The sequence below is a fragment of the Hyla sarda genome, chromosome 7 (assembly GCF_029499605.1).
Source record: "Hyla sarda isolate aHylSar1 chromosome 7, aHylSar1.hap1, whole genome shotgun sequence".
NCBI classification, from domain to species: Eukaryota; Metazoa; Chordata; class Amphibia; order Anura; family Hylidae; genus Hyla; species Hyla sarda.
In genome coordinates, this window is record NC_079195.1 from 79,677,310 (window position 1) to 79,696,030 (window position 18,721).

At 43.1% G+C, this 18,721-nt stretch overlaps 1 protein-coding gene across 1 annotated transcript in view; it reads left to right on the top strand.

Annotated features, from left to right (window-relative positions):
- Positions 1-18,721, top strand: part of LOC130281980 (protein spinster homolog 1-like) — a 261,234-nt gene that overhangs the window by 141,013 nt on the left and 101,500 nt on the right. The window lies entirely within an intron of this gene.

Sequence of the window (18,721 nt, forward strand, 5' to 3'; positions counted from 1 at the left end):
GCAGTTATCTTTCCACAGTACTGAGCCTGATCCCTTCGTAATCCTGGTCACTTTGGCTTGTTGAAATTGATTAAATGCTTCCGTGAAATAGTTTGGTAAAAAATTAAATAACAGATTAATAACTCCAATGCATTCAAAGCTTTGTCTACTGGTTGGTAAGGCTTATTTCTGTTAGCACCAATAAATAAAAGCAAATACAATTCTGATATACCAGAATAGACTTGTTCTATCTCATTGCAGGGTGTCTAACACATTAAATATTGATGCCAGGATCTTAAATGAAAGAATTTGAATGAAGCAAATGTTATATCTGTTCAGCTTTCTACAGACAGACTGGTGGTAAGAAAATATTTGCAAATGTATACAATTGAATGCTTACTCTTTTTTAAACATGACATATAGAAAATTCAAAGTCTGAGGCTTTCATTGTTTCCCATATTTCATGTAAAAAAACAGCGAATACTTATTAGTAAATCAACCCAGAGAGGCAAATGATGGGCTCCAAATAAATTTTTTCAGTTGAACCATTTCTGATACTCGTAGGCCATTTCACTAAATGTTAAATACCCCTTTAAGAAGATAACAATATTTCTATGCTAGATGGATGATATTTAAATGGGCACTGTCACCAACTTTATTTTTTGATATGTTGTAGTACTTTTGTACTACAACATATCTCTAATATACTTTGATATTTTTTTTTCCATTAAAAAGGTTTAATTTACATTTAAAAAACGGCCACTGAAAAAGGTCTGATTTTGGAGTGGCAATCAGTCCTTTTTCAGTTAGGCTGCACTCGCTCCCTGCCTGTCAATCAGACAGGCAGGAATGAGCGCATTGGCTCCCCGGCCACTGGCTGGAAGGCCACTCCTCCAGCACATCGCCGCCTCGTTGCCGCCGATGTCCCTGCACGCCCGCTGCCGGACTCTGCAGTAACTGCAAGTGTAATGAGGGAACGGGGTATGCGGGGCGGGGGGGGGGGGGAAGAGGAGGGAACGGGCTAGTGCCGTAGCAGGGGGGGGGGGGAACGGGCTAGCAAAAAAAAAAAATAGGATGGTGGGAGCTACGCTTTAACCCCTTAACGACGCAAGGACGTATATTTACGTCCTGCGCCGGCTCCCGCGATATGAAGCGGGATCGCGCCGTGATCCCGCATCATATCGCGTCGGTCCCGGCGCTCATCAACGGCCGGGACCCGCGGCTAATACCACACATCGCCGATCGCGGCGATGTGCGGTATTAACCCTTTAGAAGCGGCGGTCAAAGCTGACCGCCGCTTCTAAAGTGAAAGTGAAAGTGACCCGGCTTCTCAGTCGGGCTGTTCGGGACCGCCGCGGTGAAATTGCGGCGTCCCGAACAGCTGACAGGACACTGGGAGGGCCCTTACCTGCCTCCTCGGTGTCCGATTGGCGAATGACTGCTCCGTGCCTGAGATCCAGGCAGGAGCAGTCAAGCGCCGATAACACTGATCACAGGCGTGTTAATACACGCCTGTGATCAGGATGAGAGATCAGTGTGTGCCGTGTTATAGGTCCCTATGGGACCTATAACACTGCAAAAAAAATGTAAAAAAATTTTTAAAAAAATGTGTTAATAAAGGTCATTTAACCCCTTCCCTAATAAAAGTTTGAATCACCCCCCTTTTCCCATAAAAAAAATAAAACAGTGTAAAAAAAAAAAAATAAACATATGTGGTATCGCCGCGTGCGTAAATGTCCGAACTATAAAAATATATCATTATTTAAACCGCACGGTCAATGGCGTACGCGCAAAAAAATTCCAAAGTCCAAAAAAGCGTATTTTGGTCACTTTTTATACCATTAAAAATGAGTAAAAAGTGATCAAAAAGTCCTATCAAAACAAAAATCATACCGATAAAAACTTCAGATCACGGCGCAAAAAATGAGTCCTCATACCGCCCTGTAGGTGGAAAAATAAAAAAGTTATAGGGGTCAGAAGATGACATTTTTAAACGAATAAATTTTCCTTCATGTAGTTATGATTTTTTCCAGAAGTGCGACAAAATCAAACCTATATAAGTAGGGTATCATTTTAACCGTATGGGCCTACAGAATAATGATAAGGTGTAATTTTTACCAAAATATGCACTGCGTAGAAACGGAAGCCCCCAAAATTTACAAAATGGCGTTTTTTCTTTCATTTTGTAGCACAATGATTTTTTTTCCATTTCGCCGTGCATTTTTGGGTACAATGACTAATGTCACTGCAAAGTAGAATTGGCGATGCAAAAAATAAGCCATAACATGGATTTTTAGATGGAAAATTGAAAGGGTTATGATTTTTAAAAGGTAAGGAGGAAAAAAACGAAAGTGCAAAATGGAAAAACCCTGAGTCCTTAAGGGGTTAAAGAATGGTAAAACTAGGAAACTTTCTAAGTAACTTGGCAACCAAGGTAAATCTTAAAAAAGTGCTCTCCTCTCAAATAATGCTTACAACATTAATACTGCTACTAAACAACATGCATTATACACAAAATATAATCAATGGTACCACTACATAATGTCTAAATAATGTCACTGTACCACAACTGCTATCATTACCACTACAGACCAAACAGACCATATAAGTGACTTCTCTAATTAGAGTCATTTACTTTCCCTTTTCCGTGTCTATCTGGCCCAGACTGCCAGGATGATTTCATCCAACCACATCTTTCTCTGCGGAACATGTCAGGCAAACAACTAAGGCTTTGCACTTTTCTAGCACCCTCCTTACCTTCCCTCCAACCTTTAGCGCCCCAAACAGTAATAATACCTCCTTGGTGTCGCCCACAGTAAAGTAGGTAGGGAAGTGTATTAGGAAAATAGGTAGTAGGTAGTTTCTCCCATTATATAGGAGCCCAAGTAGATAGTCTCCCTAGTAATGCGATGCCTCCATTAGGTAGTTTTCCCAGTATCTAAGTGACTATGACCAAAACATGCCCATGAAAGTAGCTTTGTATTGAGCTTGTGATGCTTCTCCCTATCGTATTGGTGCAGTTTTGTTCCATATAATTAAAGATGGAAGTGAACGACCAGTAGTATTTGCTTCTTGGCCCCTTAATCCCGCAGAAAAAAAAAATATATATATATATATATATATATATATATATATATATATAAAGTAACAAGCACAGGTCTCAGTTAGGTCCTTTTTATCACTGTTGCACGGAGATTACACTGGACAATGATTGTCTAATGTTGTGGATTCAGAGTTATTGTTTCTACTCATCTGAGAGCGCAAACATTAAACGATTTACATTCCAGACATATTGGAGTTGTACAGGTGAAATCACTGGGGCTTTGGATGGTGGCCTAAAATCGACTTATAAATTAAACAACTAACTCAACACTGTCTTGGTTGTCAGCAGATACAAAACATGCCAGAAACCACACCGCTGTATTCCTAGGAATGAGTAACTGCACCCAGGGCCGGATTAAGAGCATCATGGGCCTGGTGCTGAGAATTTTTCTGGGCCTTTTTATGAAAATATTTACATAATATATAAAATGAAAATGCAAAGTAATTTTATTACTCGGCCGCACAAAGATATCAGTGACTACAGCACTGATGGGACACAGTCAAAGAATACACAGTGATTTAAGGAACTTATAGACATGGCTGGACTGGGACCAAAAATAGGCCCGGTCATTTTAAAATTAGCAGCCCATTTTTATGGTGGGGGTCAGACTGCTGGGACCCCCACCAATCCCCTAGGTTCAAGTGGCTCTCCAGCTGTTGCAAAGCTGCATCTCCCATCATGTCTGAAGAGACTCGGGAATTAAGGAAGTTGCCGTTTTGAAACAGCTGCAGAGCCACAGAATGGGGTACACTGTCACCCATCATCACTGCGGAACATACAAGTGACTCCAGCTCTGATGGGACAGTCAGGAGAAAACACAATGATATCACTGACCTGAGTGATGTCTTCTCTGTTGTCTTTCCTTTCCTTCTTTATCTGGTCCAGACGTCAGGTCTTCTACCAGCTCCATCTTCTCTGCAGAGTCTGACGCCCGGACATCATAGGTTCCTTAATTTGTCAGCAGATCCTCATCCTCTGTATAAAGACAATACTCATTATAACACATTATAATTCTGCCAAATACTGTACCACCTGAATATAATACTGCCACGCACTGTACCCTCTAAATATATTTGTGCAACACACTGTACCCCCTGAATATAATACTGCCATGCACGGTACCCTCTAAATATATTAGTGCAACACACTGTACCCCATGATATATAATACTGCCTACCACTGTACCCTCTAAATATATTATTGCAACACACTGTACCCCCTGAATATAATACTGCCTACCACTGTACCCTCTAAATATATTAGTGCAACACACTTTACCCCCTGAATATAATACTGCCTACCACTGTACCCTCTAAATATATTAGTGCAACACACTGCACCCCCTGAATATAATAGTGCCTACCAGTGTACCCTCTAAATATATTATTGCAACACACTGTACCCCTGAATATAATACTGTTACAACCTGTACCCCTGAATATAATACTGCGTACACTGTACCCACTGAATATAATACTGCCACACTGTACCCTCTAAATATATTATTGCAACACACTGTACCCCTGAATATAATACTGCCTACCACTGTACCCTCTAAATATATTATTGCAACACACTGTACCCCTGAATATAATATTGCCTACCACTGTACCCTCTAAATATATTAGTGCAACACACTGTACCCTCTAAATATATTATTGCCACACACTGTACCACCCGAATATAATACTGCCATACACTGTACCCCCTGAATATAATACTGCTACGCACTGTACCCTCTAAATATATTATTGCCACATACTGTACCCCCTTAATATAATACTGCCATACACTGTACCTCCTGAATAGAATACTGCCACACACTGTACCCTCTAAATATATTAATGCCACACACTGTACCCCTGAATATAATACTGCCACGCACTGTACCCTCTATATATATTATTGCCACATACTGTACCCCCTTAATATAATACTGCCACACACTGTACCCTCTAAATACATTAATGCCACACACTGTACCCCTGAATATAATACTGCCACACACTGTACCCCTGAATATAATACTGCCACACACTGTACCCCCTGAATATAATACTGCCATACACTGTCCATCTGAACATAATACTGCCACACATTGTACCCTTTGAATATAATGCTGCCACACACTGTACCCCCTACATATAATGCTGCCACACACTGTACCCTCTGAATATAATACTGCCACACACTGTACCCCCTGCATATAATACTGCCACACACTGTACCCTCTGAATATATTAATGCCCCACACTGTACCCCCTGAATATAATACTGCTGCACACTGTACCCTCTGAATATATTAATGCCACACACTGTACCCCTGAATATAATACTGCCACACACTGTACCCCTGAATATAATACTGCCATGCACTGTACCCCCTGAATACAATACTGCCACACACTGTACCCCTGAATATAATACTGCCATACACTGTACATCTGAACATAATACTGCCACACATTGTACCCTCTGAATATAATGCTGCCACACATTGTACCCCTACATATAATGCTGCCACACACTGTACCCTCTGAATATAATACTGCCACACACTGTACCCCTGAATATAATACTGCCACACACTGTACCCTCTGAATATAACACTGCTGCACACTGCACCCTCTGAATATAATATTGCCACACACTGCACCCTCTGAATATAATACTGCCCCACACTTTACCCCCCGAATGTAATACTGCCATACACCGCATACCCTTCATCCCATCCTCTGTCTTATCAACCTCCCCACCCCATGCTTGGTTAGCTTATCACCCCATATTATTCCCCCCCATCCATATTATTCCCCCCCATCCTCAGTCTCATCATTGCACTCCCCCCTGCACCTCATCCTCAGACTCATCATCATCATTGCCCAACTCCCCCACACCCCATCCTCAGTCTCCTCATCATTCCACCCTCCTCCTCATCATCATTGCACACCCCCCCCACACCCCATCCTCAGTCTCCTCATCATTCCACCCTCCTCCTCATCATCATTGCACACACCCCCACCCTCAGTCTCCTCATCATTGCACACCCCCCATCCTCAGTCTCCTCATCATTCCACCCTCCTCATCATCATTGCAACCCCACCCCATCCTCAGTCTCCTCATCATAGCACGCCCCCCAGCTTCCGCTCCTCCTACTCATTATCATTGCATCCCCCCCAACACGCCATCCTCAATCTCCTCATCATTGCAACCCCCCCTTAACACCCCACCCTCAGTCTCCTCATCATTCTACCCTCCTCCTCATCATCATCATTGCACCCCCCCCAGCATTCCCCCTACCCCATCCTCTGTCTCCTCATCATTGCACCCCCCAGCATCCCCTCCTCCTCCTCATCGCATCCCCCCCACCGCATCCGCATCCAACCAACCAGAAATTATTTTTAAAGAGCCCGCACTGTTTGCAGGAAATAGTGCTGGCAGTGGCGGGTCCGGGCCGCGCCCAAGGTCCCGGCCTGTTGCTGCAGCATGTAGCATAGTGTAGTGGCAGGGGGGCCACTCCTCAGTAGCCTTTTTGGCAGCCAGCTGGGCCTATTTTACTGGAGGGGCCTGGAGCTGCAGCTCCATCAGCCCCCACGTTAATCCGGCCCTGGTCTCACTCCTGAGGCCCACTTCCTCTCCACTCTGCATGGAGAGATGCTGCTGCATGACGGGCAGCAGGGCTGCCAAGGGAACCATCTGATGCCTTCCAGTTATAGGGCTCCTCTCCTATTAAATACAATAGGACACGTGTACAGCACTTGCCAAGTGTTGAACGGGTACTGTAGCAGCTTTGTCTATCCATACCCTGTGAAGTAACACTGCACAACCCTTTAAGTTCCATTTACACTTACTTAGTTATAATGATTATTGTAAATTAGGGAAAGTATCAGGGAGGAGTCATACACCAACCATTTCTTTTGATCACTCTAAAAAAATTATCAGTAAATATAAATGCAGCTCATGGTGACATGTAAAAAAAAAAAACAATTTGAGCGGGATATCAGCTAAATTATACTGCTAGAACCTGCAAGTCATAAAGCAGGCTCAGTTGTTATGCCCACACTACACTGTAATAGTATAGCAGTATGCAGGAACAACCCACTTATGGAAAGGTATTAATATGGTGCTCCACAGGAGGGGTTTACAATGATATATGTGTCATATTCTGCTACTTAATAGTGTTGCTCGCGAATATTCGTAATTCGAATATTATTCGCGAATATCGCATATTCGCGAATTCGTGAATTTCGCGAATATAGCGCTATATATTCGTAATTACGAATATTTGTTTTTTTTTTTTGTTGTTTTTGTTTTTTTCTTCACAGTACACATCACAGTGATCACCCCTCTCTGCTTCCAGCTTGTGTGGTGTAAAGAAGGCTGTAATACTACTGTGTGAGACTGGCGTGCGCAAATTCGCATATGCGAAAATTAGCATATACTAATTTTCGCATATGCGAATTTCGTGCGTGTTAATTTTGTGTATGCCAATATTCACTTGTGTTAATTTTCGCATATGCGAATTTTCGCATATGCGAAAATAAAACTAGATTATAGCGAATATGCGAATATTCGCGAATATATGACGAATATTCGTCCATATATTCGCGAATATTCGCGAATTCGAATATGGCCTATGCCGCTCAACACTACTACTTAATAGATATAAAAAAAAAAACAAGGTGCATTCCTAGTGCAGGCGGTTTAAGGTAATAACAATGTGTTCCAAATAAATGAGAGGCTTACCAGATGGTGTTGTGCTCAGGGCACAACACCTCAGAAGGCATGTAGACTCGCAGTGGTAGTTGGAGGTAAGCAGCCACAGTGTCATTTCCAGATGCCTCAAGGTCAGCTGGATGCAGTGTGATAGAGTACGTGGATCAATTTCAAAAAGAAGGACTTTCCATACAGCGCTTCTCCTCCCAGGAAAGATGCAAGGCAGCCATCCTCAGTGTAAAAGAACTTTATTTGCAACAATAGTTACAAGTTCTTCATCAGGCATACTGTCAGATTATCCAAAACACAACACTTAAATAGCAGCACTTAAAAAGCTTGGGGAGAGAACTTCAACCGGGTCACCAGACAATAATTAAACATGTAAAATCAATTGGATTAGATTAAAACAGTGTACATAAAAGCCAATGCATAGTATAATCCATATGGCAAACAAAATAAATAAAATATTACCCAAGGGTGGAGGAGCTATATAATGTAATATGGAGAGAAGCCCACGGGCTCGAAACTATTGTTGCAAATAAAGTTCTTCATTTTACACTGAGGACGGCTGCATTGCATCTTTCCTGGGAGAAGAAGCGCTGTATGGAAAGTCTTTCTTTTTGGATATGATAAACGTACTCCATATTCTGCTACTTGACTGCAGAATAGAGATTAGGCATTTTTATTACTAGTTGACTGAAAGTGGGTTCTTATTTTCTTGGGGCACAAAAGGGCATTTTTACAAAGGTAAACATTTCTACTGTGTGATGGGCTAGAAAGGGGACAATATTACTAGAGGCATAACAGTGGGGCACCACTGCTGTTTGGAGTACAATATAGTTCACTATTTGTGGGGTCACTGGATGTAACTGCACTTCAAGCACTGTGCTATGCAGACCATCAATAATGATTTGTAGAGCACTTGTGACCTTATAGTGGCTTGTACCAGTCATACTATGCATTAAAATATTTTTTGAGAGGACATATTCCATAGGGCTTGTGCCCCTGATTTTTATGACACTAATAACGTTCCTGGCAAAACTCTTTCTGAATTGGCTGAAGGTAACAGTAATATTTGGCACAGTATATTAGCACTTGGGGCTCCCTTTTTAATTATGCCAAGGGCCATGTAGAACCAGGTGAGAAACTTTCTGCTTTTGGCTGTAAAACCTCACTGCAGCCAGCAATTAGCAGAGAGCCAATGCTGTGTATAGCAGTGCTGGATTGATGTATAAGGCTGGGAAAAGATCCTCCAGGTATCGTCAGGTTCTCACAGAACTGAATCTGTCAGAACCAAACCTCTTGTTGAGGTTTGGCTGAAGTACACTCATTTCTAGTAGAAACCTTAAAATTTTTTGAGTCCAGAATGTATTAATGGAAGGGTATAACCAAACCAAATTCTAGAAATCATGAGCATGACTTCTAGGACAGGCTAAGGGTGCCAATCTTGTCATTTAAGATAAGCATAGATCTTGGAAAGATAGCAAAACATCTACAGTGAGAAGCATTTTTAATGGATTTTTTCCTTTTTGTAATCAGTTATTTAGCATTCTCAGAAAGTTTTTTGCATGTCTTATATACGTTTTTGCATTTGAGTGGAAATTGCATTTTTGGCCCCATTAGCGTATTTTTTTCTACATTTTCTGGGTACCAAAAGAGAAGAAAAAAAAGGATGCAGTAACACAGTGATGGAAAAAAATTTATTTATCGGAATTTATATTATTATTATTTTTTTTTAATTCAACAAAAAAGTTTATTAAGGTAGATGTGGTGGGTACACCAATACAGGAAATACTAAGCACAATACGGTCTTGTGGACCGAAATATCAGACAGATGGGATGAAAAATAACATGGGTAACAAAAGAACAAGACAAATACGTTCCAGTGAACAATAGCATATGAGAAAGTTTCTCGAATCTCCCCTATCCCAACAATGCAGGGCGGGGGTTAAAGTCCAGGCAAAGAGTATACAACAAATTTAACACGTGGTTGTCGAAATAATCTGAATTACCATGCCAATTGACTTATACCAGAAGAACCTGACTAGGTAAGAAGGGGCCCAGCAGTTAGCGAGGGATCGAGAGTAGGAACAGAATCAGAACGATGTAAATGGAAAGAAGAGGCAACCTTGAAAAAGGGCCTTAGAAGAAGGGGGGAAAAGAATGGAGATACACAAAACATACGGAAGACTAAAGAAAGTGGGGGACACATACAGGACAACAAACAAACATAGAAGACAGCTGAGGCGGGACCACTGGCGACGCACGACGGACAGGCATCCACAGCGAAGCGAAGCACCACACTATCATCCATAGCAGTATTTGGAAATCAACTCAAAAACCGAACAGCAGGGGAGGAGCAAAATTCCGACCACGGGAGCCATGTAGCTCCAAACCTAGTGACTTCGTCAGGGTAAACCGCCAAAAGTTCCTCCATGCGGTGAATTTGGGCAATTTCGCCTATCCAGTCGGCCATAGAGGGGGGGTCCAGGGTTTTCCACTTCCTGGGTATTACAGTCTTTGCTGCCTGGAGAAGGTGACGGGCCAGGGAGTTTTTGTACTTTGATTGCGCCATAGGGAACATGTACAACAGAGCTGCCTCGGGGCACCAGGGAATCCGGGCCCCGGTCACCTCCCGGATGACGCGGAAAACCGCGGACCAGAAAGGCTGCAATTTAGGGCATCCCCACCAAATATGGACCATAGTACCCTCGCCAACTCCACATCGCCAACAGGTACTCTGCACAGAAGGGTACCAGCGATGCAACACCGCGGGCACCCGGTACCAACGGGACAAGATTTTAAAGCTGGTTTCCTGAAATTTAGTGGCAATCACGGCCTTGTGGGTCAAGTAAAAACACTTAGCCCATTGATCAGGAGTAAACGATTTGGCAAGTTCGGTTTCCCATGCGCGACAAAATGTCGGAAGGGACTCCGATCTGGGAGACAACAATAGTCCATACAAGGTCGAGATGGAGTGACGAGGGAACGATGAGGCCAAGCACAATCTCTCAAAGGGCGTGGAAGGGCGATGTAGGGAAGGGCGACATGGGAGATGGGAGTAGAAATGTTTCAACTGGAGGTAAGCAAAGGGTGCGCGCCTGGCGCGTGGGCGGTCGGACAGAAGGTCCCCCAATGACTTGAGCCCCTCCCCGTCGAGGACATGGTGGAAACGGAGCGGTTCCGATCGGGAGGCCCCGAGAAAAGCAGTCGGGGAAACTCTCGGGGGGAACACGGGATTGTCCGTGATAGGGAGGAGGGGGCCCTCACGATCTATAAGGGAAGCGGGCGACCGTACATTGGTCAGGGCAGCTAGGGTGTGGCGGGTGGAGAAGGACAATTGGGAGGGGAGTTGAGACGATCGTGACGTCGTCCACGGCAGAGTGGAAATAGCGTAAGGGCAGATATCTTGCGCTAGTTGGACCCACTGTTTGGTAGAGGTATTATGGAAGTAGTCCAAGACACGGGTGTAAACACAGGCCAAGTAATATGCGTGACAGTCGGGAAGACCCGCGCCCCCCTGTAGTTTGGGTCGTGACAGGGTAAGCCTACTCAAACGGGGACGTGCTCCAGCCCACACAAACGAGCCGAAGCAAGTCCGCAACTGTCTCCAGTAGGGGGACGGGATATATATGGGGACCGTTTGCATTAAATACAACAGGCGGGGAAGTAAGGTCATTTTAAGGATGTTTATGCGGCCGAACCACGAGAACTCTTTACTATTCCAGGCTGTTAGGTCCGTTCGGAAACGTGCCAGCAGCGAGGAAAAATTTAGAGAAAACAGACGGGACAAGTCTGAGGGGATCACTGTGCCCAGATAGGAGATACTACCCGGAGGCCAGCGAAAGGGAAAAGCAGATTGGAGAGCAGACAATGTACGTTCTGGCAACGCAACACCCAGGGCCTCAGATTTGGTATAATTAATTTTGAAATTTGACCACTTGCCAAACTCGGACAGGCGGGACATGAGGCATGGTAGAGAGGTTAAAGGATCAGAGAGGTAGACCAGAAGGTCATCAGCGAACGCGGAGCATTTATAAGTATGAGTGCCGATAGACACCCCATGGATATCCGGGTCCGCTCTAATGCTGGCCATCAAATGTTCCATTACCAGAACATACAAGAGGGGGGAAAGGGGGCAGCCCTGGCGGGTACCATTATGTATGGGGAACGTGTCTGAAAGGGAACCATTAATCTTCAGGCGTGCAGAAGGGGAGCCGTACAGTGCCATAATTTTCCCTATGAAAGAAGGGCCAAGACCAACATGTCGTAGGGTTTGTGACAGGGAGGACCAGGAGATACGGTCAAAAGCCTTTTCGGCATCAAGTGATAAGATCATAAGGGGCAATTTAGAGGTCTGGGCATGATGTATGATGTCCAGGGTCTTGATGGTATTGTCCCTGGCTTCCCTACCCGGCACAAACCCCACCTGGTCCTGGTGGATAAGGGAGGGGAGAAACATATTAAGCCTGTTAGCCAATATTTTGGAGTAAATTTTTAGATCTACATTCAGCAGGGAAATTGGCCGATAACTACCATACGAGCGGGGATCTTTATGGGGCTTGGGCAAAAGAATTATATGGGCAAGGGAAGAGGCTGGAGGCAGTGGGCAGTCAGGGGAGATGGAATTAAACGCTTTCAGCAGAAGAGGAGAAATAGAATCCAACAGTGATTTATAAAACTTGGCAGTGTAGCCATCAGGGCCTGGGCTTTTGCCCCCCGGGAGGGCACGAATCACCGATTCAAGTTCCTCGGGGGAAAAGGGGGCGTCCAGCGCCTCCCTCTCGACTGCGGAGAGAGCCGGGAAGGGTGAAGGAGGGTCTGGGAGGTGGGAGGGCCCGGGAATCGGGAGGTGGTACAAATCAGAGAAGAAGGAGTGAAAAACAGATTCAATTTCCTCCGTGGTGTGCACCATCGTCCCAGCTGGGGTCCTGATAGAGGGGATATGAGATTGGGACAGGCGAGTCTTCAAAGCCCTGGCAAGCATCCGGCCACTCTTGTTCCCATATTCGTAAAATTTACTGCGTCCCATTTGGAGCCAACGGCCCCAGGAAGCCTCCAAGAGGCGTTTCACCTCCAAGCGAGCCAGCTGTAAGTCCTGTAAGACAGGACGGGCGGAATTTATATTTTTTTATAATTAAATTTTTATTAATTTTTAAACAGGGATCAATTTATGTGGGCGGGCAGGGCACTAAAAATGTAGCTGACAATAATGAAAATGTAGTGTGTGTTTTACACTTTTTTTTCTTTTTACATTTTTTTAGGTAGTACTACGACTCTCAGCATGGAACACACTGTTCCATGATGGGAGTAGTAGTTCTTGTACTAATAGACAGATCGCCCTGGTGTACTCCTGATACCCGATGCAATTGTCCATAATATAAAGCACTCGCCAGCCGGCCAGTAATGTGAATAGAAATTCACATCACTCATTCATATTTTCTAGAGATGAGCGAATCGAAGTTTACGAACCCGAATTCGTTACAAATTTCATGAAAAATTCGATTCGCAACTAATAAGAATATCGCCGCAAATCTATCGCTCAAATCGCTTAATTAAACTCCATTTTACAGCGTTCCAGGCTATTGGAGACCTAAGATGGGGGATCCACATGTGAGTACATGGGGCAGGAATGAAGGTAGGCGGCCTGACCCAGAACCACATGTGAGATGCAGCCTATCAGTGTTCACTGACCCCTGTGATGTAACAGCCCTATATAATCGGCGGCCATCTTCCCTCTGGTCACATCTCCTATGCACGAGATAGGGAAAGGAAGTGACTGCACGTCTGTGTGCTGATCGCATACAACGGCGTTATACAGCATATATGCAGCGGTGACATTAGCATTAGGGAAAGACACAAGGCACAGTGTTGCTGCAGTTCTGACCGAGAACTATTCTAGCAAAACCTCGTATTCTCCTTACTCCATATAGCAGGCAGAGAGGTGCTGCATAGCAGTCACCTGCGTCATAGATCTCACAGCTGTTTTACCTGTATGGAGCATCTAATCTCCTCTTTTTTCAGCCCAATTGAGTTTTTTCTGTTGCTCCACAAATCTGATTCTCACAATTGTGTGACAGAGTGCAATTTAGGGTTTAATCCCTGTAAAAAAAAAAATTCCGTGGTGCTGCCCAGTTGGGTCCTGCTGCTGTTCAGAAATAAGTCATATTAGTGTGGACTTTAGTGCCTTTTTACAATTTTTCACCTGTTACTCTGTCTCTAAATTCAGTGTAATTCAGTGTAATACCACACAATATACACCTGCCGGTGTATGAAAGAAAAAAAAAGTTTTTCCTGCGTGCAAATATGCTTTTTCAGTGGCCTTATCATTGCAAATAGAGCAGGATCAATGGAAGCGCTGAGACCAGATAAGAAGTTAAAAGGATTTATTTCCCATAATGCAACGCGTTTCACGGTCACCCGCTTCCTCAGGCATGTTGGGTTTAGCAGATTACAAGGTATATATAGGGAAAAGGGGTTAACCCCTTCAAGGAGGAAAATTTAATTAACCCCTTGAGGGGTCAAGCCCTTTAGGCCCTTCACAACAAGATAGAAGCACATAATAACATCACAACAAAGTACCCAATAAAACAAATACAATACAATTAAAAACAAATATTAAATTTTAACAAAAAATATATTAAAAATATTATAGTACTATATAAAAAAATAATAATAATATATTTTTTTTCCTTTTATATTTTAACGGGCATTTTCCAGTGTCTCATTAAGACCATCTGGAAATAAAGTAACATGTCCTCTGTATGGTGCCCACTTAGTCTTGTTAGCGCATCATTACTGGTACAGGGGATTGTAATATATCCTGGGCACAATTGTACGTTGGGGTCCTCTGTTTAGAATGTCCCCCTTACCCTGACGGCACAGGAACAGTAGAAGGTAATGAAAGTTTTGCACTTTTTGCCTCTTACCGGCTATGCCGATCACAGGAAGCTGGCCAGCGGAGCAATGTCTGTATAAAATGTATTAAAAAGATATATAGGCTGCCTTCTAAATCTACATATGTAGATGAATTTTTTATTTTAAAACCTAATACACAACACATCCAATTATCGGCAAATTTTATATTATTGTACATGCGCAAATAATTTTTCACAGACACAGAATCTTGTTTCTCTTTAATTATGTCATTCTATCTGGCATTTTTCCTTTTCTTCTCTTCATGTTTTCCTCTCTCCTTCCACTCTATGTCCAGTAGTGCTATCAGCTGTAGTGCTAATTTCAGTACCAGGTGTAGTAGATTCCAACAAATTCTAACCAGGAGTTTACCCACCGTCATCATGATGTAACCTTTTGAAACAGGATATAAAAAGTCACAATTCCTGGGCTTCCACATCCAACTAACCAGACCTACTGCTATTGAAAAAGGGGATGTGGCTCCCCGAAACGCGTCTAGCCTGTAGTCTGTACCCACCTATGATTGCACCTACTGATACCGAAGTTCCATCGAAATACCCGCGGCAAGTTTGAAATACATTTTATACAGACATTGCTCCGCTGGCCAGCTACCTGTGATCGGCATAGCTGGTAAGAGGCACAAAGTGCCAAACTTTCATTACCTTCTACTGTCCCTGTGCCGTCAGGGTAAGGGATACATTCTAAACAGAGGACCCCAGCATACTAATGCGCCCAGGATATATTACAATCCCCTGTAACAGTAATGATGCGCCAACAAGACTGAGTGGGCACCACACAGAGGACATCCAGTGCTGTCAATTACTCATACTAGCTGCATATACCTACGTTCTCTGGTGCAGCACCGTTTGTACCAGCAGCTAAGTATTACCTGCATTTACAACGACAGTAGTGCTACCAAACATCATTACAAAGACATTTGAAAAGTTGCAGTGATCAGCGAATTTGGTGTGGTGCCGTCCATGCCAGCAACTTACTTACTGTACAAACTTTATCAGCTGCAGTAACCAAACCTAGAATATACAAATTGTATCAGGTGCATGAGAAGTTAGAACTCTTGTATTCACTATCCAGTAGTTTTTAATCCATGCATTTTATTTATCAATAATTGGTATTTTATGTACTTTATAGGTAAGATTTATCAAAACCTTTCCAGAGGAAAAGTTGCCGAGTTGCCCATAGCAACCAATCAGATCACTTCTTTCATTTTGCAGAGGCCTTGTTAAAAATGAAAGAAGCAATCTGATTGGTTGCTATGGGCAACTGGGCACCTTTTCCTCTGGACAGGTTTTGATAAACCTCCCCCTATGCATTTAAATTGTGATACGTCTAGAGCAAGGACCCTGCTTAACCCCTTAAGGACTCAGCCCATTTTGGCCTTAAGGACTCAGACAATTAAACTTTTACGTTTTCATCGCTCTTTTATATTTTCATCGCCAGACTAGTATGAGGGCTTGTTTTTTGCGCGACCAGTTGTCCTTTGTAATGACATAACTCATTATATCATAAAATGTATGGCGCAACCAAAAAACACTATTTTTGTGGGGAAATTAAAAAGAAAAACGCAATTTTGTTAATTTTGGAAGGTTTTGTTTTCACGCCGTACAATTTACGGTAAAAATGATGTGTGTTCTTTATTCTGAGGGTCAATACGATTAAAATGATACCCATTATTACATACTTTTATAATATTGTTGTGCTTAAAAAAAATCACAAACTTTTAAACCAAATTAGTACGTTTATAATCCCTTTATTTTGATGACCTCTAACTTTTTTATTTTTCCGTATAAGCGGCAGTATGAGGGCTCATTTTTTGCGCCATGATCTGTACTTTTTTTTGATACTACATTTGCATATAAAAAACTTTTAATACATTTTTTATAGTTTTTTTTATAAAATGTATTTAAAAAGTAGCAATTTTGGACTTTTTTTTTTACGTTCACGCCGTTCACCGTACGGGATCATTAACATTTTATTTTAATAGTTCGGACATTTACGCATGCGGTGATACCAAATATGTCTATAAAATTTATTTTTTACGCTTTTTGGGGATAAAATAGGAAAAAACGGACGTTTTACTTTTTTATTGGGGGAGGGGATTTTTTTACATTTATTTTATTTTTAGACCAGAGCAGGAGACGCCGGGAGCCGGAAGGAGGAAGGTGAGGGGACCTCCGTGCGGCGTTCTGAATGATCGGATCCCCGCAGCAGCGCTGTGGGCGATCCGATCATTCATTGAAATCGCGTACTGCCGCAGATGCCGGGATCTGTATTGATCTCGGCACCTGAGGGGCTGATGGCGGACGCCCACGAGATCACGGGCGTCGGCCATTGCCGGCGGGTCCCTGGCTGCGATCAGCAGCCGGGATTAGCCGCGCATGACACGGGCATCGCTCCGATGCCCGCGGTTATGCACAGGACATAAATGTATGTCCTGGTGCGTTAAGTACCACCGCACCAGGACGTACATTTACGTCCTGCGTCCTTAAGGGGTTAAAGACCTCACAACATACATTTAATTACTTAATAAAACTTAATTTTCTAAATACTGGACTATCTCACTAGTACTTATCTTTCTAGTGTATAATATTGTCTATGTCTTGTATTTCAGTATATAAGAAATCAAGTATTCCATAGAAAATTTGGTGAAATATAAGAAGTAAAGTCACAGTTCTAGCAGCTGATATATGAGCTGATAACGTCGCTGGTCTCAAAAGTTCATTGTTTTTCTTCATTTGTGTCATGTGCTTGTAAACAGACTTAAAGAAGCCCTCAGCAGTGAAGAGGATGACTGTAAAAGCCACTGCAGATAACTCAATGTATATCTGAAACAGACAGTTGCATTGGCTTTTAAAAGTCAAGTGATGAGTTGTTGATACATTTGTGGCATTATTAGTGGGACTATATATGTCCCAGTAGTCCAAGATATTACATTTGAGAAAACCAGTAGCCAAGAAACAATTACTGGAAGCTTTGCCTTCAGCTAGTAGAACATTGTCCCATACAGATTGATGATCTTCACATAATAACAGAAGCACAGAGTAGTGGAGCTCCAGACACTGGAGAATGCCAGAGAATCAATAATAACAAACAATATGTTAGCTATCCAGACTTGGACAAAAAATTCCACAAACAGAAGTAACATAGTAGCATAGTTCATAAGGTTGAAAAAAGACCAGAGTTCATCAAGTTCAACCTATAACCCTAATGAGTCCCTACTGAGTTGATCCAGAGGAAGGCAAAAAACCCTCATACTAGAGGTAAAAATTCCTTCCCGACTTTAAATATGGCAGTCAGAATAAATCCCTGGATCAACGTTCTGTCCCTATAGATTTAGAATCCATAACCTGTGATGTTATTATTCTCCAAAAATGCATCCAGACCACTTTTAAATTCTTTTACCATGTTAACCATGACCACCTCCTCAGGCAGAGAATTCCACAGACTCACTCCTCTTACAGTAAAGAACCCCCGTCTGTGCTGGTGTAGAAACCTTCTTTCCTCTAAATGTGGAGGATGCCCCCTTGTTATAGATACAGTCCTGGGTATAAATAGATCATGGGAGAGATCTCTGTACGGTCCCCTGATATATTTATACATAGTTATTAGGTCTCCCGTAAGCCTTCTTTTTTCTAAACTAAATAACCCTAATTCTGACAATCTTTCTGGGTACTGTGGTCCTCCCATTCCCAGTATTACCCTGGTTGCCCGTCTTTGAACCCTCTCCAGCTCCACTAAATCTTGCTTGTACACTGGTGCACAGTACTGTACACAGTATTCTGTTTGGTCTGACTAGTGATTCATACAGCGGTAGAATTATTTCCTTGTCGTGGGAATCTATGCCCCTGTTGATGCACCCCATGATTTTATTTGCCCGACACTGGTCACAGCTGTTACGCCGAGCGCTCCGGGTCCCCGCTCCTCCCCGGAGCGCTCACGGCGTCTCTCTCCCTGCAGCGCCCCGGTCAGTCCCGCTGACCGGGAGCGCTGCAC